We start from the raw sequence: 13,044 nt of genomic DNA, 5'->3' as shown, positions 1-13,044 counted from the left end.
GTTTCCTCTTGCCCTGCCCAAGGGAGAAAACTGAGGACAAACTGGGACCAGGAAAAAAGGCTTTTAGGAAATGAGAGAGAAACATTTTGAGAAAAGTGGCTGTGAGGGAAGCTAGTGCTCTCCCAGGTGAGGGTAGAGGGAATATGTAGTAACAGAGACACAAATTGATAGGAAAGGAGATTTAAGTATTTCTGCATGTGCATTTTTAATGTGGCTTCCTGCTTATTAAACATTATCATCATAGTACCATACGTAAGCATTTTCACTGACCTGAGTTTTTGCAAATATACATGTACATCTATATTTAAATCATCTATACATGTACATATTTAGATCTGATTAGCCCCACTTTATCTCAACATCAGGCTCATAGCATTATTTCTAGTAGTAACACTAGTAACACAAAGGGCACTTTAGGGGAAGACAGAACAAGAGGAAAAAACTGAAAATTCTCTTTTTCTCGCCTAACTGTAAAATGAAATTTGGAGTTGCAGTATTTGAATTTGAAACTACTGCTTGTAGTTTTTTTCATATAACTATTACAGTGAGCATGAAAGCTCTTCCATCAAATTACAACTGATTCTAAAATACCTTCAGGATCACCAGAGTCAGGAACTCCTTTATGTTTTGCATCACCTTAAAAAGAAAGCAAGCCTGAAAAATGTTTTGCAATGTAACAGATGAGTTTGCAGACCTACAAGGAAGGGAGACCAGTATGATAGTGCCAATTTATTTTACTGCATTTTTTATTGCTGTGCATTGCATCATGTTTTACTTTCTCCTATTGCTTTCATGTTGCTGCTATTTCTATTAGACAATGTATATTCTATATCAAAATTTGTTTTCTATATTAAAATTTGTTATCATAGTATCACAGAATAAAACTCTGACTAGTAATAGTTGTCCATAGAAGATGCTGGAAGCCCTGAAGTAAAGAATTGTGGGGCAGACAGTTTGGAGAGGAACCTGCATATAGGAGAAAATGTTCACTTGTTTTCCTAACAAAGGAGTAGTGGTTTTATGTAATGCTATACAGGGTTTATAATACTGCAGAAAAATCTGTCTAAATGTGTGGATATTATATACATAAAATATGTATATAGTATTTTACATACCTTACTCAGCCCTTGATCTAAGTCTGATAGTGAATTCCCTGGGTCAGCCCTTGCATTACATGCTTCATGTTTTCTTTAATTAATTTTATAAATATTGCCTTCTAATTGTATGGAAGGTTCCATTGCAAGCTTTTGCTAGTGGCTAAATTTGGCAGCCTATAACAGACTAGAGGCAGGCTGCATTCTCATCTCCTTCTCTCCTTCTTTACTGAGCTTATTCAAGGCTAGAAGGCCAAGTTTACAAACTTAGTCTAGGACAACTTATGGTAGATAAATTCTACCAGACACTTGAAATCCCAAAGATATAAATAAGACTTTTTCCATTGATCTTTTGGGATAGCAGCTGGAGACATAAAACCTTTCTGTTTCCTGGCACCCTGGGTCTGCACTTGGCTAATGGTGTATATTTTCCTCCTGTATCACTTGTCTTACAGTCCTCCTTTCTTAACCACCACTCAGGCCCAACCTCTCAGTTTCTGATCACAGTTTGATTGCTTTGCTCCTTTGCTTACTAGGAGCAGCTTACAGGGAGCCGTGATTGAGAAAGCAGTTCAGAACTAGGCCTATCAGAGTGTAATTTTGGAACAAATATAATAATCTGCATCACAGTATGAGTATAGAAAAAAATTACAATATGGAAAATTTCAAAACAGAAAAACTACTAATTTTTTTTTGTACTGAAATGATACCAAACCAGCTTATGCACTTTTCAGATATTTGAATTTGAAATTTGAATGCTCTTCCTGAATTATCTGTAAAGATTTAGGAAATAAAATCACAGGTTTTAGGATTTTCAAATAGGAAACAATCTGCCAGTCATGTTATATTACCTCCTTTACAAACTAACCAATTTGTGTATGAAAAACAGTTCCAGAGTTCTTTTGACTCTTAAATTTCCTATCCTAGAATCATATTTTTCTCACCTTTGGAAATTTTAATTTCTAGCCTCAGTTTTCTTGTAAAAAAATCCATGTTTGTCCTTGAGTCATTGCTGCTAGTTGGCTGAAATGAATTTTCACCTTCACTGGCCTGTACCTCTCTTGCAAAAACCAAACTGCTTTGTATATCTCTCTGCTTTTGTTTCATGAACTTAAATACAACAATCCTTTTTACTCTCTTGACATGAACAGGTTCCCTGTTCTCCTGACTCTCTCAGTACTCCCAGCTCCCAGGCTGAACTGCTATCCTGTTCCTGGCACAACTTCAGCCCATGCCATCCAGTTTTCCTCTCGACAATGCATGGCTCAAGGGACAGAGCAGGTCATGGGCACCTCCAGGAGATGCTTTGGGATGGATCCTGGACTTCTCTTTTAGGTGTGGCACTTGGGAAGTGTTGATGCATTTTAGCCTTATGAGACATTTACTTCCATATGAAGGCATAGCCACAACATTTCAGACATTATTGATACTTCATTTAGATACTGGAGATACTCTGATTCAGTTGATGATTGCATTTTCTGTTTTCATGAACATGCCACATGTATGATACCACATCAACTGACCTTTTGCAGTTGTGGCCCTTAGAAGCTTCTTTGGCTTACACTTCAACTTAACTATAGCTCAACAAATTTCTGATCACTCATTTCAAAGTATTTTTCAATCACCCACCTTTTCAATAACATCACAACACAAAGTTAGTCTTATACCATTTCTGATAGGTTCTCTAAATGTTTGATGCATGTTCTTTATAATAGCAGGCTGAGAAATATCTCGATTTTAACATTTGTTCTACAGTTTAGACCAGAATGACAGACACTATAGTGAATTGCATATACGTCTAAATTGAAATTTGAGAGGAAATCTTCGGCAAATTTCATCCTCTCCCTTCAGGAAACTTTCTTGCTCTTTTTAGGAATCAGTCATCAAAATGAACAGTAAATTAGTAAATTAGCAAAACTAATTTCTTCTTTTTTAAGTCCCTCTTACAGGGAATACCCACTTATGGACTTAAGCATTTAGCTATCTGTTCCACTCCAAACTGCCTTTAACATTTCTTCTGAAAATGTGATTTCAAATTATTTATTTCTGAATATTTTATGCTTTACAAAGATGATTGGTATTCACTATGTTCCTGTTGTTCCTATAACATCTTTTTTCATATTCTGCATTGGTTGTTCTTGCTTTTCTTCTTGCTTTAGTGCAAACCTCTTATAATTACTATATAGATACTTCAGTTGCTTTTTACTTTTTATAAAAAAATTCGCAGACAGACAAGACACTGTCCTTATTATATCTTCTTTTAATTAATATAAATACATCCTTCTAGCTATGAATGTTTTCCTACTCTTTAACCTATTCTTTTTTTGTCTGTGTACTTTTCAATAATTTTTTTTTTTCTTTCTGGTAAAACCAGATGTCTTTTCCGCTCCTTGCACATTTTCTCGCTTCATCACTCACATAACAGACTCCCAAGAGGCAAGCATCCCTGGTGCTCAGTACTGAGCATAAATGTTTTCTAGAAGACAGATATCCCAAAGTCTTTTTGTTTTTCTACTAAGACAATTCCTGTGACTGTCATACAATTACAGGAAAGGTGAGCTGCAGAAATTACTGCAGATCATCAGATCCAACCAGATCACCAAATCTAACCATGCTGTTCAAGGCAAGGACAGATCTCAGGCTGTGGAAGCAGCAGCAGAAGTATCAAAGGTGGGAGAAGAACAATAGGAATGATCTAGGAACAAGAACGTAGCACCTGATTCTGGAGACCATCTCTATCCACATGGATGACAAGAAGGTGCTTAGGTTGCTCAAATGTGATTTACCTTCAATGGAACAACTGAAATTATTTACCTTCTACAATGAAACAGCTACCTGGATAGATGAGGGAATATCAGTGGATATTGTCTCCCTTGACTTCAGCAAGGCTTTCTACACTGTCACTCACAATGTCCTAACAGGCAAACTCAGGAAGTGTGGACTGGATGAGTGGACATACACTCATCCATGACTGGAATATAACAAGCATTGTTATATTCCAATCTCTTCCCTCCCAATATCTGACAGCATAAAACTCTCCAATGTGGATCATTACCACATATATGGGGAATATATACACGGGAATTATATATATATATATGAACATAGGTAACCCATTGAACTCTTTGTTGCATGGTCCCCCACTCCCAACGGATCAAGACTGCAAGTCTCACTCTGACCACGGACACTGAAATTGCAACTGTTGAGTCTTGTCACTGGATCCACAGCTGGATCTTCTCTCTCCACTATCTGCTCTTGTCCTTTCCCTCTTTTTCTTTCTTTTCCTTATATTTTCCCTCATGGTATTTTTATATAATTATAGAAAACCAAAATGACTACATATCTCCTTTCTCTGGCAACCAAATTGTTTTTAAATAAACCTGCCTTATAAAGGCACTGGTAATCCAGTGTCATTTCACTCTAATTCACCCCAAAGAATCTATTAACAAGAACCTCAGTTACCCTGCCTCAGAGGTGGGACATAACAGCCTCCTCAGTAAGTTTGCTGAGCTGGCAGGAGTGGCCCATTCCCCAGAGGGTATGAATATATTGAATATGCTGAATGTATTGAAGGCATCTAGAGATTAGCAGTTCATTATTATAACACACAGATAGCAGCTTCTTAGGACACTCACATCAGAGCCAAAAAAGAGTGAGTAAATGCTGACAGCTCATAGATGTGAGATGTAGGATAGGATTGAATAACTCATTGCTTAGATGCTCTTAAGGATAGAGAAAGGCATGTGTAAAGATCAACTTTAGCTCTTAACCTAAGAAAAGACCAGGAGAGAAGATGAGGCCTCAAAAGCCAGTGTCATTGTCCTTCAACACCTGTATTCAAGCATCCTGATGCCTGCGTGCTGGACAGACTGCCTGGGTATATATGCCCTGGTCCTTGTCTGTGGAAGTCTGAGAGTCTATGTGTGAAATCATCAATGTTTTAAAGTAAATCACCTTCCAATACTGTTTCCCTGCAACTGCTTATTGTTCTTTTACTACCCTGGCTCTTCCAAAGCCCCTTTCAGCAGGGTAGGACTGCTCTTGGAGCTGACTGGAACCTGCTATTCCCTTGGCTGAAGTCCACTTTGCTCTGCCTGTCCTCATATGCCACATCCTCCAGCTCCCTCACCAAGGGTTTAGAAGTCCTCTGCAGTCTGCTGATAGCTCCCTGCTACAGGCCCAGGCCCAGAATTTAGAAGTGCTTAAGATATGACCTCACCAGTGTTAAGCAGAGGACAAATGAAAAAGATTCTCCATTTCCTGAGCATCTCTGCCCTGACTGCCATTACCATCACTGATCTGTTCCAGGTCACATCATTTCTATGCAGAAGTGTGACAACCAGAGGAGACTGCTCTGGTTCATCAGTCTACAAATGTAAATAAACTATATCTTGGTCACCCTTCAAGACTGCCATAACAGCCAGTATGTCTATGGCTTCCTTATGACCTTGGTATATAAATATCTCCAACATCTTCCACTTACATGCTTCAGCTTATTCTACATGTAATTCACTTATAACATTTATTGATCATCTACTAATTTTACATTAAGTATTTATAAATGTACCCTTCATATAAAGTATGATTCATTCATCCACAAAAATTTATTGTTTGTGGGGTTATCTTATATAAAACAGATCTTTATTATTAACAGAATAAAATTACAATATCCTGTAAAAATAATTCATGATTATGAAGATAGAGAAACTGACATGTTTAATAGTACTAGAAATTAAGCACTATGACTATTATAATGTATATATAATATATAGGTTTTTATGGCTAAACAGCTTTTGGCTTCATTATTCATTTAATAGCTATTTTCATCCACTATATCGCACTAACTTCCATCATAATTCTCTACCAATCATGTCACCCGCTTAAATTATGTAATTAATTGTCCTACTTGATCAAAGAAACAAATATAGCCATACCTATATATAACACTAAAATATCCAGGGGAAAATTTCACCAGATAGTCCCAGAGAATTCATACTGAAAAATATTTAAATTACAACTTTGACGTGTAAAGCAACTGCTAATAGGAATTGTGAAATGTAAAAACACACAAAGAAAAAGTGCATAGGTAAAAAAAAAGGATAATTTTAGTCAGGAAACATCTTTTTTACTCCTTAAAGATTTTAAGACCTGATACTCATTTGATATGAAATACTGTATTTCTACTACTAACTTCCAGTACTTGATTTAATGGCAGGCTGATTTATGCCACTGGACAACCTTGTTCAACATCCATTAATGTTACATAGTTTGACTCAGAATCTCTATTCCACAATTCTTCTCAAGACTTCAGCCTTGCCTACAAGGTTACATTTGCAGTAGGAATATTCACTTTATTCATGTCACACTAATGGGGATGTTTCATCCATGTTCAATGTGACGATTTTTATTTCACCATGATGCCCCTGCATACAGAGAAAAGAATTTATTTTGAATTACATGATCAGCTTGGGGAAGGATTGCTTGTCTCTTCACTCCCCTTTCAAACACCACTTTTTGCAGAACAGCTTCTATGAAGACTTGGAGGACACTTAACAAGCTAAGCTGGAAGTCAATGTAATTCTGACTATGAAATCAGGATTTGTTTCCAGACATCACTTACAATTGTATCAAAGTATAATCCTGATAAAATTTTTTATACTCTTTTAAGAGTTCTCTGTGCTGCAAGAACAGTATCTGAGAGCAGGATACAACCTGCACCTTCTGTCTTCCATATGTCACCAGGGCATGACTGTACCTCCGGGGGCCAGACACAGCTGCCCGGGGTGGCTTCCAAAACAGCACCTACGTGTTAACCCTGGGATTGACTCAGCTGGATAGAGCATGGTGCTAATAATGCCAAGGCTGTGGATTTAATCAGTGCATGGGCCTGACTTACAAGTTGGACTTGATGATCCCTGTGGGTCCTTTCCAGCTCAGAATATCCTGTAACACCTGTACTGTCCCTGTAGTGTCAGAGACGGACCACAGTGGGAGCTGCTGTCGGAGAAGATTTATTCTGTGCAAAGCTGTTTCCAGACTTGTGAAGCACTGACAGGTACATTCAGTACAGGAGCTGCAATGTGACCAGAAGGGAGATCACTCCATGGGTATTGCTTGCACCGTGGTTATCACTTTGAGCAAGTGCTGGAATGCAGAAAAGTATAATTTGGAAAGCTGACAAGTGTAACTTGCCAAAGAACCAGATTTGTCTTTGACAAATTTAACTGAAAAGACATGCCTACTAACAGAGCACAAGTACTATAAGTACTACAAGTACAGTAGATTAGTTAAACAATAGTTTTGATCCAAATACAACTTCCATGTCAACACACAAAAAAAAAAATTATATTAATTGATATCACAGGAACCTGAGAAGTCAGATGAAAGGGAGGTCAAATGGAATTGCCTGACAACAACTGGACCAACAATATACACTTTACTCTCTCATGAATTCTAAAATTTTCTGATCCATCTAATTGCTAGTGTGCTAAAATCTAGTTAGTTTGTGTTTTATCTTCCAGAAATGTACTAGCCTCAGAGGCACAGTTAAAGAAGTTTCGATGACTACTTAACCAATTTAATTATGTACTCTTTTTTTAAAAAAGTTCTCTATTTAGTGAAATATATGGTGGATTACAATTGTTAGGAAACTATGAAACTCCTCGTGCAGTGTATTTTGGGAATGTTTTCAGACATTATCAATAACAGATAATTTGCATATACATCAGCAATACATGCCTTTCTGGTTCTATGGATCAGGTAAAACTATCCTAACTGCATTTCAGTATCAAACTGCTCCCAGGGCAAGTACTACATGAATACCACTGCACTGATGGAGATCTAAGGTATACTTTCATTTCTGCAAAATTTACATTACTGTAAGATTGCTCTCAATTACACTGCTATAGAGCATCAGCACTCAAAGTATTTAAAAAGTTGGCATATTTGACTGAAAATACATTTAAAAAATCAATGTGTCTTCTGTATTTCTGATGCTTGCCTTCAGTCTCTCCCTGCAGAGCTGTCCTTGTGCTCTTTTCCCTGGACCATTTACTACCTGCCAGTTTCCTCATTAGTTCCACCATTTAATCAGCTCTAGAAGTTAAAAATGACCAGAAACTGTGGCTAGCAGGTTGGGAGGAGAAAGCCAAGAATGCATGGGAAGAGTGTAACAGATGACAGGAAAGAAGAAAGCCTGCAATTAAGCAGCAAGTAGAAACCTTTAGGCCCAAGGAAGCATTACAGGTGTTTATAGGTGTTAAATCTGAAACCTATTAAACTCCAGTATGAAAAAAACCCACCAACTGGTAAGCTGCAATTATTTAAAAAAAATTAAGAAAAGCCTTTCCTGATAATTAATATTACAAATGGTTAAACACATATTTTATTATTTTATTTCAGTTTACTGGAAACAAAATGTGCTAGGAAGAAAAAGGAAGAATGTTTTCAGTTTTCTTCTTGAATAGCCATAAACTTAAATATTTTTAAAATTATTAAGCAGAAGTGGGCTGATACATAATGGAATCAAAAAGGCCAGTACAAGAATGCTGAGTCTATAGATAGTTTTAAATTCTTATACTATTTCTCCTCAGCTGGGAAAAAATATTTCTCATTTTAAGAAACAAAAATCACAGAAACCTTGAAAACCCCAATACAAACAAGTTAACTGGTACTGGTTATGTGATGCATAATTTACTGTGTCAGATCCTAACAGCATTCCATCTATCCAGGATTAGCAAATACTGAGAGCTGAATTTCCAGTGCAATTTCAGAAATCCTAACTTTCTTTGCCTCATTTATATCTCTTTGTGTTCTTCTTTCATGGTTTAATCAGAGATGGCAACAAAGTACCACACAGTCATTCATTCCCCATCCCAGTGGGAAGAAAAACCGTAAAAAGTAAATCTTACAATTTGAGAGAAGAACAATGTAATAATGGAAACAAAAGAAAATAATTATTTTAATAGTAATAATAGTAATAATAAATAATGTAATGAAAAGGAGAGAGGGAAGAATAAAACCCATGAAAAACAAGTGATGCATGGTACACTTACTCACCACACTGACTGATGCCCAGCCCGTCCCTGTGATCATTGGCTCTTGGGCAATTCGCTGGGCTTATATACTGGGCATGATGGTCTATGGTATAGAATATGCCACTCAGCCATCCTGCTCATGCTCCCTCCAAACTTTTTGTGCAACTGGTCACTGGCAGAGCTTGGAAAACTAAAAATCCTTGATTTAAAGTAAGCACTACTTAGTAACAACCAAACATCAGTGTGTTATCAACATTATTCTCATAATGAATTCAAAACACCACACTGTACCAGCTACTGGAAAAAAGTTAACTTTGTCCCAGCCAAAACCAGGACATCCTCAAATTAAATACACTGGTAGAAACAACTCTGACTTGCCATGTAAAAAATTCCCAGCAAGCACAAACCCTTTTTGCTTGTAGCTTTTGGTAAAAGGCTGTATTGTGAACTAAAGGCCAAGTGGTAAGAAATCAGTGTTTTCAGTTATTCTCAGTTTTCATGCGCTTCACACGGGATCTGCGGCCCAGATCCCTAATCTGTGGGATTTCAGTGGTCCACACTGAAATCAAGAGTCTAAACTACCAGCCAGAGTGCAAATATTTGTTTTCAAATACCTATCTAATGCTCAGAACAGAGTACCACGGTCATTTTGTGGTATATTTGAATGCCACTTTCAGAAACCATTTCGCCTATGGATGACCTAAGGGCAGTCATGGTTTACAGTTGAAAACTTCTGTCCATATGCACTTGCATAGCAGGTCCCTTTCCAGGACCCCTGGCTCTTCCGTACACCTGCAGGAAAGCCAACTTGCTGTAAACAGAGGCTGAAATTGTTCCTCAGACAAGGTCCCAACATACTGGACCAACATTGGATTATCTGCCTTGCAATGCTGAAGTTTTTAGAGTACACAGGATCTAATCAAAGCACAAGTTATGGTATTTTTCCTTCTACTTCACATGGGAGAAGTGTGACTGTGACTATCCTGAATTTCTTGTTTGACGGTTCAAAAAAGCAATTTATTGTTGCCAATACTTGGAAGTGATTGGGCAAAGCAGCTTAGATTGGAAGGAACTGGCGGATGGGTGTGTGACTCAAGAGCGGATTTGGATCTCAAATTTCAAGGGAGAATGTTTGTCAGGGAAAAATGATTACTTCAGTTAATCCAAAGTAATGAAAACATGTTGTCCTTTCTCTTAAGAGAAAATTATTTATATATGAACAAAGTTGTTCTGCACTTGCAAATTTATGATTGCCTGACAGAAACACTTGACCAAAGCTGAAAACAAAAATAGGATTCTTGCCTCAGTTTCTTCCTAAATGTCACTGCATAATGTGATCTGCTATATGCTAGCAAGAGTGTACATCCTAGTCACAAACTTGCTTTTTTAAGTACCATCTGGAATGCATGTGTCTGAGCAGAGCCCGAGGAGAAATTGAGCAAAGGACCGAGTGCCGCATACAAATCAGCACTTGTGGCAACTCTTGAAAAAAAAAATGGGGACAGGAAGATCAGTTACATTGTCTGTCTCAGGCCAGGGCATTCAGAGCACTTTCCAAGCTGAGTTAAAAAAAAACCCCAAAACTGCCTACAAAGTTAGTAATGGAGAATTTAATTTTTTTTTTTAAGAATTGACCTTCTTGAGAACCTAAGTGCAAAAGGTTGAAAAATATTTGACTTAATCACAAACATTTGAAAGAGCGATGTGGTAATTTAATGTATTACTAATAATGAAGAAAACTTACTTATGGAGTTTTAAAATTGAAAGGTCAGTGGATGGAACTCAATGGACAGGAGTTCTAACACACACTGTATTTTGATTTTCCTTATTTACTGTACTGTAGTTGCTTTAATTATGAGTAGAATATCTGAAAATTATCATGAAGTTTAAATACCAATTTGTTCATGAAGTGCATTTATGTCCAGAGTACAAATGAAACATTTTAATATCAGGCAATTAGCCTTAATATTAAACCATGCAAATGAATTGTCCTGATTTTTAATTTTGATGGAAGGAAGCATTCCTTTTAGATGAAACATAAAAATATCAAACTGAATAGACCTTGGAAAAAATAAATAATATTAAATTGGACTGGCATTATTTTAAAATACATTCAAGAATAAATTATAGGACAAGATTACTGGCTGATCTTCGCAGTAGTCACATACTGCCATGAGGAACAGATGTGATAACAATTCAAATCCTTTAGATTTAAATTGAGCCAAATTTAGACTATAAACTCTCTGGGATTTGCATATATTTGCTTCTTTGAAGTATGTACATTTAAAGCCCTATAATAACAAAGAATGGAAAAACTGGAAGCTAAACTTTGGGAAAATTGAAAACCGACCACAGAGAGTAATCTGGAAAAGACTGGACCTATATATAAGCCTAATGCTTTTAACTACATGCTAGGTATTACCAAAAATTTAACTAGAACTTCCCAGTTTTGCTCTCAAAAAGGATGTCCTTTATAGAAAGAACTGCTTGCTCAAACAGTAGAGACCATGAGAAAAACAATAGACACTTTTTTTTTTTTTTTTTTGTAATGGGCAACTATTAAGGAATTGGTAGTTACAAGTGAGGAAAAAATAATAATTTCTTCCCGTTGTTAATTTCTGCTCAGTCAATGGCAATAGGATGTAGGGCTTCTAAACAGGCAAACTGGCCCATAGTAGCTAGAAAGGCAATTTTGACCACTCCTCAGTGTCTGCTGAGCCAGAGAAAGGAGGATTTCATACTAAAACGGATGCAAGTGAGGTAAGCTCTGAGCAGGGCACGAGGCAGAGCCCAGCTGTGCTGTGGACATTTCAGCAGCGTGGGCCAGGGTGTGCAGCACTGAGGCTTCTGGCTCACACCTCTGTGCTGTCACTGCACTGCAGAGCACTCTGCTGGGAGGGGCTATTTCCCATAGCAGCAAATGAGGCAGCTTTGCTGGTCCACACTTGGGTGGACTTTGATGCAATCCAGTGTATCAGCACTCTTAATTTAATGAGATTGTCTTATCAGCAGGCCGGTGCTCGATGGCCTGGACACTCCCTGGGTCAACGCCCGGAGCTCTAACTCTGTATGGAGATACAGGAGAGTAGTGACACAGCCAATGTTTTCTTGCACAAGAAAAACCTTGACATATTACTACTACACCTGGCAGAAATACATGTGGGACATACAGAGAATCAATGTTTATTCTGAATAAAGGTTCTAGTGAGACATTAGGAACGTAAATGAATGCTGAAATCTTCAAAATTGAATCTAAGGAAAGAGAACCAGGAGACTGAACTTGCATGTTTTTACATATTATTTGCTGATGTTATCATCCCTTAAGATATATTAAGTGAATGTCACAAATAGCAGAAATACTCCTTAAACCCTCAGTAGGCAGATTTTCTTGGTATTCTGACATTATCTTTGTAAACTGATGATCCATTGCACTTGAAGTATAGTTTCAGAGGTTATTTTAAAGGTTATTTTGAGGTTTTTGAATTTTCTGTCTCTTCGGGCCAAAGGCTGTTTTGGTGTTCATCCAGAATGGTAAGTACTCATAGCATTAGACTTCCTAATGCCTGGGAGAGGCCAAAAAAAATCCCTGTTTCCCAAAGCAGTCCTTGTTTTCCCTTTCCATTGTTTTTACATAGTGATTGACTCCTTCTGTTTAGAGTCCTGTTGTAGCCATACTTTCCCCTCCATTACATTATACGTGGCCATCATAAATCAGTAAATTAGGACCAACAAAACCGTTCTATATACAGTCTAAATCAAATGGGTATAAACAAAGAAGGTGAGCGGCGCCCGCAGTAGTTCACCTCGACAACAAACTACCCCACAGCACAAACACGTGCAGCGCCCCGGCAGCAGGGGGGGAGCTGCAGGGATCAGGAAGACCTGCCGGGGACCGGGCTGTGGAAGAAGCGAGC

The sequence above is a fragment of the Serinus canaria genome, chromosome 2, assembly GCF_022539315.1.
Source record: "Serinus canaria isolate serCan28SL12 chromosome 2, serCan2020, whole genome shotgun sequence".
In the NCBI taxonomy this organism is placed as follows: domain Eukaryota; kingdom Metazoa; phylum Chordata; class Aves; order Passeriformes; family Fringillidae; genus Serinus; species Serinus canaria.
The sequence above is the reverse complement of the archived record's forward strand: the minus strand, read 5'-3'. Positions refer to the sequence as shown.